The sequence below is a fragment of the Antennarius striatus genome, chromosome 11, assembly GCF_040054535.1.
Source record: "Antennarius striatus isolate MH-2024 chromosome 11, ASM4005453v1, whole genome shotgun sequence".
In the NCBI taxonomy this organism is placed as follows: Eukaryota; Metazoa; Chordata; class Actinopteri; order Lophiiformes; family Antennariidae; genus Antennarius; species Antennarius striatus.
This window is the reverse complement of record NC_090786.1, coordinates 12,150,837-12,163,137: the sequence shown is the minus strand read 5'-3', so window position 1 is coordinate 12,163,137 and position 12,301 is coordinate 12,150,837. Positions and strand designations below refer to the sequence as shown.

General features: G+C 41.8%; 1 protein-coding gene and 1 non-coding gene across 5 annotated transcripts in view; both read left to right on the top strand.

Annotated features, from left to right (window-relative positions):
- LOC137603453 (E3 ubiquitin-protein ligase MARCHF8-like) overlaps nucleotides 1-12,301 on the top strand; it is a 73,712-nt gene that overhangs the window by 29,015 nt on the left and 32,396 nt on the right. The window lies entirely within an intron of this gene.
- Nucleotides 963-1,035, top strand: trnav-uac (transfer RNA valine (anticodon UAC)). The gene has a single exon. It is a non-coding gene; the product is annotated as a tRNA-Val (tRNA).

Here is a 12,301-nt window from a genome sequence, read left to right as displayed (position 1 = left end):
ATCGCCAGATGAGAGGCAGCATCTGTCTCCTCTTTGCCTCAGTGCCCCGTCTTTGCCCTCCATCCACAAAGAGTTTTCTACACAGGATGTCTGAGGACCCCGTTTAAAAGCCCGCATAACACAGACTTGACTCCTGTGACTCTCGGGCGCCCCTGAACATCCAGCCCAATGCTCGCCACATCGATGGCAGGAGGCTTTCTGAGGTTTTCTCGCAGCGCCTAAACTCGTCTTCCTGAGAAGATGCTGCAGACGTTTCCTCGATAAAATTTGCTCTCTCGTTCTGTGGAGTCGGCCTGCAGCGCCTGCCTAATGTATGCTGGTCTCACCGATTTCATATTGAAAGTATGAGTCACACCTCGGTCACTCTGTATTGTGATGGCTGGTACGTGGTGAGCAGACGTAATGTCTCTTTATGAGAGAGCCAGTCAAACACTTTCCAGTAAGACATGATAATGAGATTTCCAGTGGCTGATCATTTGTAGGAGGAGGATGTTTATTTCATGAACTCCTATAGAGTCTCTTACTCGCTCTTAAACATCTTATTTTTATCTTCCGAAATGTCTTTATCTTTGTTTCTCCTACTTCTTCTCCTCTCCCTCCCACCACCACCTCCTCTTGCTCATCCTCCTCCATCATCCTCTATCCAGGGGAAGATTAGTGTGGTTAATCTCTCTGCCTATGGATTCACTATTGTGAACATAGTGTGAACTCCTCCTTGTTGCTGCCTGGCTGTCTGGGGAGACAGATTTGGACTCAGCTCGAATAAAATGCTGTGACTGCTTATAATCTAATAAGTCCTTATTTGTGAGAAGCTGCATTCAAGAGTGAGACATGCATGATGGCTTTAGATGCAAACAGTGATTTTATATGTACAACATTATTATGCTGTTTTTGCGGTTGTGTGCGTAAATGATCAAGATCAGGTGAAGACATCTTGAACCGTATTTTCTATACATGTCACAGGTTCCATGGTGTAGCGGTTATCACGTCTGCTTTACACGCAGAAGGTCCTGGGTTCGAGCCCCAGTGGAACCATTTGCATTAAATGCATGTTTACAGGCCTGAGTGTGTGTCCTCTGACCTGTATATGTTTGAAATCTATTATATTGCCTTCACACACGTATGAAAGTCAGTTGCATCCCATTCCTAATCTATGGGGTTCAGTATGATGTCGGTTCACCTTTTACAGCTGTAACAGCTTCAGCTCTTCTAGGAAGGCTGTCCACAAGCGTGTTTATTGGAATTTATTTTCATTGTTCTAGAAGCGCATATGTGAGGTCAGATACTGATGTTGGATGAGATGGTCTGGCTTTCGGTCTCGACTCCCAAAGTGTTCTGTTGAGGTTGAGGTGAGGACTCTGTGCAGGCCAGTGGATTTCTTCAACACAAAACTCATTAAACGCCTTTACGGACCTGGCTTAGTGCGTTGGTGGCATCCTGTCGGTGTAACATGCTAGAAGTCACTGAGCTCATGAGAACAACCCATTCTCTCACAAACATTTATAGAAGCAGTCTGCATGCCTAGGTGATTGATTCTGTGCACAATTTGATTGGTTTGAATATCTGAGTGAATACCTTTGGCGATACAGTATAGTGTATAAAAAAGAACCGTCACCATGGGGATCAATGAAGCAAGTTTCTTTCTTTCGTTTCTTTTTCACTCTTGTCTCCTCTGGCTAGTAAGTTAAGCTAACGTCAGACATATCTTTTGTGTTGATAAATACATGTCTTCATTCCAGATAGGAATTACTGACAAGGTTGTTATTCACACTCTAACTGAAGTTCTAAAACCCAGAGTTATCCTGTGTGATTCAGTTGAATAAAACTGCTCCTGCCTCCGCTTTATCTTCATGTTTAACCAGAATAACTGGACTGTGGTCTTGTTGTGACCGAGCCTTAAATGACATGTTGAGGTAAACAGTCATTGGCTATGATTTAGGCATTGAGGACTTTTTCTCAGGATAGAACAAAACGGGATAAGTTGCATTGGTTGTTTATGCTGTACAGACGAGCCAAAGACTGGACTCTATAATTGGCAGATCCAGACTCAGTCTGAGAGACCGGAATAAAGCCTGATGCAGACTTTAATTTATAGATATTAGTTATATTTAGGTTGACATAATTCCAGTCATCACAATAAATCACTACGTTGCAACATGTATTTGTAGGCTGCCTCATGCACGTCATAGCTGGAGGTTAAAGTACAGTTCAGATCTGTAAAGCATGACACAGTTCTGAAATGGAAAGTGAAAGCAGTCCAACATCCACTTCAAATGTTTACACAGCCGGCGTTTAGAGGAATGGTGTTTAAACTCCTATGATAAGGTCCCTAAAATGAAGAAGCCAAAGATATTCACAGGTCACTGCAGCAGAAACACTGCTGTACTGTTTCCCTTACATGGCAGAAAAGAGCAGTACAGAAACTAATACATATTTTTTTCCTCATTACCTCCACCAAGGAGGGTTTTTTTTTTCTTGGTTGGACTGTGGGCAGGATTACTGAAAACCTACTGGCCAGATTTTTGTGAAACTTGGCATTAGGATTGCATCCATGCTCCAAGACAGAACCCATTTATTGTCGTGTAAATCCACAGAAAGGGAAGATACAGTCATTTTCTCACACTTATATTACACAAAGACAAGTGTCTCTATGAATATGCAAAATCTAGAGATCCAATTTTCATTAACATTGATGGAAGGGTGAGACCTGGTTTAAAAAATAATCCTTTTAGTTTTGGTGCCGATCCAAGGAGAGGTGAAGCTGTAGGAGGGACATGAACCAGCCGTCTCAACAGAAGTGAAGGATCACATCTGATGGTGTGATGGAGGTTCGGGTTCCACTGATTACCATCCTAGGTTTTAGAATGTTTTATGTTGCAGATGGTTATTTTTTTTTAGTTTCTGCTGTGCTTTGAAATAAATTTCAAATAAATAAGCCAAACCTCTTTAATTTGTCGATCTCATGTTAACATATGTGACATGTAGTAAATTGTTATTGACAGATGATGTTAAACTAAAAAAAAAAAGTACACCATTAATCATTGCTGTGAGTTGTGACCTTCTCATATTAGGGCTTTAAACGAGTTACATATTTTAAAAAATGCATTGTGCTATGATTCTGAAGCAGAGGTGAGAGTTCACTGACACCAAGAGGCTTTAACTAACAGACGAATACTTTTATCCTTTACTGGGGAGAATCTCTCTTCTGGTTATGTTGAACTGAATGACATCATTGTAAAAGGCTCTAGTAGAAAGAGAGGAATGTTCTTTCACATGGAGCGATCAGCAGAGTGAAGACAAGAAAAACAGGTGTGCAGCAAGTAAAGAATGTAATGCTTGTTTAGTGAGATATAAATATGCTATCTCTAGATCAGCTTAAGGGCATTTTTAGATATAAAAGTTACTGCGGAAATGAGGTACAGTGGCAGATTTTACAGCACCAGTCAGAAGTTTGGACCTCCTCTCCCTCTGTGTTGAATGGTGTGTAGTTGGAAACAGAAGTTACCCCTTTTTCCATGGATGACCCACTTGAGCAGTTAGAGACAGGAACCCGTAAAATAATGGACAGCAAAAGTCAGGATGACTTCCAACCTGAGTCATACATAGTTCTTTCAAACCATAAAATTGTCGTCACACTGCTTCTAATGGTGCGGCTGTCTGAATGCACGACTAGCTTCACTCCGGGAGGAGAAGTCTGCGCCTCGGCTTTGACGCTCACCTCCATTTATCAGTCGGAGGAATACACTAACAGCTAGAGTGCACCGAACGAGTGCAGGTTGGCCAGGTGAGACAATAAAAAGATAAGTTGGAAGAGAGCGCAATTATGGCCTGTGGTAAACAACATTAAGGCTGGGAGGGAGGAGCATTTTGTTGCCTTAGAAACAGCGAAGACAGAACTAGAGTACAATTGGTGGAACTGAAGCTGCAGAGGCAGAACGTGGAGAGAAACTCTGCGGGTCACTCCAACGTGCCTCGACTCGTCTGCTGTCAGAGCTGTCAGAACTCTGTGTGGGGCTCCGGGTGCTGTGTGTTCCCATTTTGCTTTGAGTGTTGGGGGTGCTGAGCTCTCAGGTCACGATACCGTCCACCGTCAGAACCAGCGTCCCCCCGCTGGACAACTTGACTTTTAGTACGAGCAGCTTGACTCAAAAAAGCGTCTCTCTCTGTGAAATTGAGGTGAAGGCTGTTTGTGGGGGGGGTTTGAGCCATAGTGGTTGCCGTCAGTCACTTTGATTGATGTGTTTATGTGAACCCGTCGTGTCGCTCACACAGGCCCAAGGAGGCAGGTGGCTGATCCATTACCCGCCGCCTCGGGTCACTTCGACAGCAATCAGAATGCTTCTTTTCATCTCTCCCTGTATGTATGAGGGCTATGGCCTCTCTACGCCAGGTTATTACATTATGTGAGCGTTGCATTCTGAGCATTAACGTCTCTGTCCGCTACGACAAGACGGGCATGGGGGTGGGGGGCAGACGGGATGAGAAGCCACCTACCGAGGATTTTACTGCATTGCTCCAACTTTATCTCTGCACCACAACAACTACTTTAATAGATCTCCAAAGAACAAAAGCCATTTCTCAATTCCCACTCCGGTAACAAACTATATGGATGCTATTATTGCTTTTTGATGCTGCTTACATTAGCACTAGTGTTCGGGTGGCCACATGTCCTCGTTCTTTCAGCTAGCCAAGCTGAAGCTGGAGGAGTGAGTAGTTGGGGGTATGTTTGATTTCGTGGAGGTGACTGGTGGAGGAACATCTGATACTTTGCTCTTATTGACCAAAGCCCTGTTATTGAATGTTAAAGTTATAGACTACTGCTGATCTACCAAGGAGCTGAATAATTCCCCCAGCTATTAAACAGGAGCACAGTGTTTAAAGGAGGAGGAGGTAAACTCTCTGTTCCTGAGGACAACAACTATCTTGGTTTGTAGCTGACAAATATTCTAAGTAGAGATAAAGAACCAGCCGCTCAGGAGGCTCTTAACTTTACCTACAGGTTGTATTACATGCTGTAGGGCCTCAAGTGTGATGAGGAGGGAGGATTCAACTCCTCTCTTTACCGATGATATTTTTGCGTAACGCTGTCCTTGTGCCACACACACACACACACACACACACACACACACACACACACACACACACACACACACACACACACACACACACACACACACACACACACACACACACATAGCTGACCAGACAAATACCAACCGGTTGTGGAGTGAGAACGGAGCAGAGGACACTTGGTGAATGGGATGTAGGAGAGGACGTAGAAAGAAGGATCAAGGTAGCAGGACTAGGAAGAGGTTTCAGGTGGCAGCAACCAGAGATGGAAATGTAGAAAAAGTTGTTTGTGTGATGGGAACTTGGCTTCATGCATAACAGGGCAAAAGAGGGACTATAAAAAGCAGCGTACCGCCCTGCACCCCTTCTCCCGTCTTTCTCTCCGACTCTCCTCCTAACCTGAAGGTGAAGTGCATCGTTTCAGAAAAAGAAATTAGGACTAATAGTTCAGTTTTCCTTCACGGTGTCGACCTTTATGTCCCAGAGTAGCAGCCCCATTCAGCACTGCGTGAACGCCCCAATTAAGGACTTCACTGTAATTAACAAGAGCAGTAGCTATGGATGACAGCATGGCTTTGTTGTGTGACATTGTTCCAAACAGTTAAAGCAACTCCTCAGAGAGAGAAATCTAATCATTAAAATAAAAATATATATAAAAAAACATGGCCCCAAATGTGATTCTTGTTTTGTTCCATGTCACCTTCTTCTCATCAGTCTCATTATTGTCAAACATGATGTGAAACACATCAGTAAAGTTTCACTGTGAGCCGATCACAACAGGCTTCGTTAGCATGCAGTGGTAGCTGCTTCCACTGATAGAGGCTGAGGTGAGAGATGTGATAACAAGGCGGAATCATGTGAAAAGCGTTGGGTTTCTGTTGGGATGTCAGAGTCACGAGTGTGTGCTACCTGCGATCAGAGAAGTTGCCATCAAAGGGAGAGTGTTTTTGCATCCAGGCGCTGGCCACTGTGAACACTCCATTGTCACATCTTGTGATCCCAGTCAGAACGAGTTGCTGCAAACCACCAGGAATTTGTGGAATATCTGAAATACCTCATTTACACTCTTCTGGTCATTGCATGTCACTTTTCTTTGCTCTCAGCTATCCTCCTTTAAATAATTCAAGTCAAATGATAATGACTTGTTTCCACATGAGGAGTTTATCTGCTTGAATCACTTAAAGCATTTAAAAAGAGGCACTTTCACTAAGGAATCTAATTAGTGATATGATTTATAATCTAACTGGATTCAACACTTTGGAGAAACTCTGACCATCTGTCTCCATTTTGCAAAACTTTCGTACCAAAATAAATGACTGCATCCTAAAGCTTTAAGAAAAAAAATACAAAATAATATGCCTTTACATTAAAGCCTTAGTAAAAGTTTTCTACCCTCAAAAGTCTTTTTTTGCTCAAGTTGAGGGTATTTGTCATTTTACGCCAGCAGGGGGCAGTAGAGCAAAAGTGCAGACAAGTTTCCATCAGTCTGTCTTTGCAGTGGATTTGATTGATTGATTTGTTTGATTGTTTGTGAAGAATTGGATTAGATTCTGCCTCTAAACCAGCAAGGAAGCTGCCGTGCTGTCCCAAAAGACATTTTGTTCTAAATCGCCCCAATTCCGCAAATTTTGTGAACACGACTGTAACTTTTTTTTATTTTTAATTACAACCAAATACAGCTCTTAAATTCAAAAGATTTGAGCTCCCTGGTTACCCATTCTGATTGAATTTTTGAGCATTTTCATCCGGAGTTTTCAGGCGTTCCAAATGCAAATGTGCTGCTCAGTGAAATTCAGACACGAAGCATTAAAGACGAACAGCCTTTAAATGCAAATTACTGCTACTGCTCTGGACCATATTTTTCTGGATGCCAAATGAGGCTGGACCCTAAAAGGGTGACTGGAATATGTGGGTGGAGGAGAGATTCGCTGCTCCAATGTTCATCCCTCATCAGCTCACAGAGGTGGGAGAAGAAGAGGATGTGTAGATCCAAGGTTAGGAGTGAGGAGCGGTTCCATCCCACTGAAATCCAGAACATGAAAGCAAAAAAAAACCTGACTTGGAAAGAAATCAAACTATCTGAGGGAATTTCAGTTTACTGTGTTTTGTTCATTGGCAAGACAACTTCTCTGAAGATGCTCTGCTGGTCGGTAAGAGGAATTATTTAAACTTCCTCCTTACATTATTCCTTAAATGATTTGCTTTTGTGTGAAGGCTTCCGGTCAAATCGGGCAAAAGCTAATCAGTTCTTTTCTGTGTCATTTAAAGATTGAACCACTTCTCCATGAATCATTAAGGACAAAAAAAAACAACAAATACAGCTGTCTTTGAAAAATATTATTGCACTCTGGGCTGTGATCATGCTTTTAAAACACCCCAAACAGTTTATTTGCAATCTGGACTTCACCACCTGTCAGTCAGTAATGGAACGCCATCTGCTGAACAGCAGGCGATGATTGATGATGTCATAGCAAGTAGGAAAAAAATGGCCAGAAGGGAGTGAGCCAGGTAGTTAATAGGAGGTGCTGACATCATTCGGTGATGCACAGATGATGGATCCAACGAGGTTTGGGAGAGACAGCTCAGTGAGACTTTTCGTCATGTTTCATTTCATTTCAGCCTTTGTTCATTACTCTCCTCATGCAAAAGGCTGTAAATGTCTGAGAAAATAAAAAGCTACCATCTCATGTCGGAGAGACAAGATAGTAATCTTAATTACCCTCATCAGACTCCAGGATGTTTAAAGGAGACTTCCTTCCCATTGATTTTTCTTCAAAGAATCTATTCAGCTTCTGTAATTACCTCTCTTCTGCCAGTAAGAGGAACTAGCAACCGCTGTGCGTTTGTGGCCATTCAGCTTTAAACTGGTGTTTCTAGTCTTTTTGAGCCATCTAACCGGTGGTCAGGCTAATTGCCTGGTGCTGGAGGCATGAGGTCGCCCAGGGTGAGTTCAAATCACAATAAGCGGCTCTGTGCCACTGTCTGCATCTCAATAGCTCTTGATGACTAATTTCTGCAAACACACACACACACACACACACACACGCATATGCACATGGAGGTTTAATTAACTGAAAGAAAAATTTTGCCTTTCTTGGTATCACTTGGATTTCTCCTGCAGAAAGCCTTAAGCAAGGTCCATGTCTCCTGCCAGCATTTGTCGTTGACCCCCGCTCCTTACATGGTCCTGATGTACGGGTGGAACCCGTATCCAATCCAGAGGGTCACGGCTCAGCCCCGTGTGCTGATGTGATAGAAGAGGGTCAGCGCTTAAGTGCACACAGACGCTGCAGCTGCACTCCAGTCATGGGTAGATGTTTCACAAAAAGGTTATTGTGGCTACTTTTCAGTATTGCACAAGGCCTTGTCTTTATTTTTCCATATTTGCATGAAGGACAACACCATTTGAAATCTCATGGTAAAACCATGACCACAGCTTTCATGCCTTTCAGACTGGTTGATCATGGTTGCTGTGGTTCCAGCGGTAAATATACGAAAGTGAAAGAAACTATTCACGGACATCCATCACCACCATATAGGTGTCTCTTGAAATGGCGCGGTGGCTGCCACACACTCCCCCAGTCATCTCCCCCAGCTTGATCTCCACCTGCACGTAGAGCACACACACACATTTAGCTTCACATCCTCATTATGCAGCTTCAGTCGGCACTATGAGAAGTTCGTCGTAACGATCCTTATAGAGATAAATCGCAATCGCCCACCGAGCTTCCGGTGTCTAACACGGGGTACCTCTGATTGTAATTTGTGAAGCAGTCAGTCGGATCGCTATAGACTCCATGTGATGCATGCAGAGACTCGCTCTCTGTCCCTGCGCTGCTATAGGAGGATGTGATTGGAATACATGAACTCTAACCTCCACCTCAAGAGCTTCTGTTCTGTGTCAGAACTCCTTTTCTTCATCCTCTAGTTGGTCGTCACCATCAACCGTCAATCAGCCGGCTCATTTCACACATAAGTATCCAGAAGGTGCTTCGCCCTGGCCATTCATGAATGTGGGTGTATAAGGTGGGATACGAGGCTGATTCATGATAATGACTTATAATGGGAGCCGTGGTGGTGCGCTGGTGTGAGCCTGCTGGCTGGAGAGTAATTAAATTGAAATGCTAGAATTTACATTTGATCTACTGAATGTTCAAATAAAGACTGTTGATAAAAGTAGTTATGGGTTCTGGTATTGAGGAACACACGCACGCACACGCGTGCACATATGCCCTGTTCTGGTTTGTTTGTACATATAGTTGTTTAACGCATGGATCTTTTATTTGATATTTACAAGCAGCTCATCTCACAGTGTGTTTTGAATCTTACCTGCTGTAGTGTGTTTTACAGCCATTAAAACCTTGCCATGTGACAGAGGAGTAACTGGTTGCTTTTGCAAACAAGTGTGGTAAATTTCCCATCTCATGACAAAAGAACACTTCAGAGCGACTCCTGTCAGCGTCTGTCAGCTGACTGGCTCCATGACATGTCAGCGGTTTCCCCTGGTAGGATGTTAGAAAACAATTCTGGCAACTTATTCTGTACTGTCCCTGTTTAATAAACACACATTAGTATAAAACAGTCTCCAATTTATCAGTAATTATTTACACTCATAGATGCACTTAGTTACATCAAGTCTTTATTATGCTTTATTCCACAGTAGCACGACTGCTGCTCAGATAAGACACTGTAATCGTGTAAATCAGTGTGTTGCCTCTGTAGTACAGTGTGTTCTGTTCTCTGTCATAACAGTGGGTCACTCATTAGTGAACTAGTTCTGCTTTGGTCTGAAGTCTGCAGCCGGGAAAGCATGGAGTGTGGACAAAACCCTGTGCATCCTGGCTGACGTGGGCAGATAGAGCTCAGAGTGAACGCGGTGTTCATAATTTCATGGACAGGTAGACCCAGACTCCATTTGAATATAATTAATTTGCTTTTAAATGGCAATTCTGACTTGTTGTAGTCTGAGCCATGAGGTGAAATAGATTTTTAATAGCGCGTGAAAACGTCCTTGCAGTCACAAAACGCATCGCTAATGGAAGATAGGAAACACTGAATCAGGAAATGTTTTTATTTATGACCCGTTTATTAATCACTTATGATTATGTCCTTTTTATTTACTCTCTTACAGTCCTCCTACTTCTCATCCTCTTTTCAGTGTTCTTGTACAGGTAGTCCTCAACATATGACCACAATTGGTTCCAAGAGATTGTTTGTAAGTTGAATTGTTCAACATTATTTACTTGATTTCAATCTATAATCACCATTTTAGATAGATAGATATACTTTATTAATCCCGGAGGAAATTGCATTAAAATACCAATGCTACTCTAAATACAAAAGTAATATTCCTTAAGACTTACAGGAAACATTTACATGACATAAAAATAACACATAAAAGAAATAAAATACAGATATAGGTCGATATAAGTCATTCTTGATTATATGTCAGTTTTCCCAAAAAAATCAATCAAGTAATAAGTAATAAAATTATTAAAATAACAGTCAAGTTTACGTCATTTCACTTGACTTAAACTCTGTCATAATTATCATAATCATAAAATCACGAGAGAGCCATTAAAAGCACATTAAATCATGTTACTGTACAATAAATAGAATCAAAACGTACAATGATATTAACATGCGTACATATAGTTCCAATATCTACTGTTAAATGTCACTCATAATTCACATGATTGTTATGAATTCTGATGAGTTTGTGGTTAGATTCTGCTCCTCATAGGGGGAGACAAGTGTTTGGTATGTACGCGGTGGTGCTGCTTGGTGGGGGTTGTGGTAGAAAGCGGAACTGCAGGACAATTGTCGAATATGGTGGACCGCGTTTGTTCGTATCTCTGAAAGTTCGTAAGTTGAATCCTCACATGTTGAGGTGTACTTATATTCCATTTACATTCAGTGAACTCCTGGGCTTAAGGTAAATTTGTTAAATGATGTACAATTTCCTCCGGGAACTGAATTTCCTCCGGGATCAATAAAGTACGTATCCATCCATCCATCCATCCATCATGCAGCCAAACAAAAAATTAGATATTTCCTCTACCAGACATGATCAATAATTATTTTTTTTAATTGTACTGATTTAAAATTACATTTCCCAATGAAAGAGTTACTAAACCCTTCATCCAATCCTTCAGTGTTCACTGTTTCCCTTCATTCTGTCAGGACTTTGGGTTGAATTTTTGTGGGAATAACAACATTTTATCCTCCTAGTGTTCAGTCAAGTTACTTTTATTGACATGAGTTTAAAAAATGAGGTTCTTATTGTCAACACTGTACAGACAAGGGAAACGAAGGTTAGGAATTTTTCTTGCAGGTTTAACAGAGATGTCAGGTTTTTATTAAACAGTAAATGAGAATGTCTCTTCATGAATAATGCAAAAAAAAAGAAATCAAACTAATGTAATTTCCTCCCTTGAATCTACATAAGTGAGAATGTCGGTGCCTGAAATTGGCAAAGAAAGTTCTGTTTTCCATTTGTTTGTTAGATGAGAAATACTGAACTGATTTCGTCAGAAGTTTTTGGAAAGGATGCAGCAAGGACTCAAACTCACCAGATGTGTATCATAGTAATAAAAACACTGTGGCATTTCATTCATTTTGAAATCAATGGTAAGATATCAGCTTTATTTAACACCCATTTATTGAATATTTCATTTATTTTATCATTTCCGTTCAGATTCGTAAATGTATTGAACTCTACTTCTAAACATCTTTGAAAGTACAGTTCCCAAAAAGAGGCTGCCCTTCCTGCCTGCTGATGGTCACAGCAGCTGCTTTTCACACACATCCATCGGCATCACAAGAAAGAAATAGATTCGCTCCGTTGCGTGTCAAATTCGAAGTGATGGTGAGATGGGAGGGCAGGAGGACTGTGGGTAATGGGGGAGAACAGCAAATCAATATCACAGTGTGCACACTTGCTGCGCGTTGTGGTGCTGCTGCAGTGACAGCCCCCTTTATGTTCGAGCGCATGTATTTTGGTCTGAAGTTTATCTCCCCTGAAGGTTTAGAAAGCCATCCTGGTCTGTGGAGCTGCATTCGGTTATAGCCGATAAAGAGCAAATGGTCCTCGTACCACAAGGATTTACACAACAACAACAAAAAGAAAAATCTATTTCTGAAGAAAGTGCAATTTTGTTTCTTTCCTTTCTTTTTTTCCCCATACTATATTCCCTCGGGTCTTACTAATTTGAGATTGTTTCATTGAGGC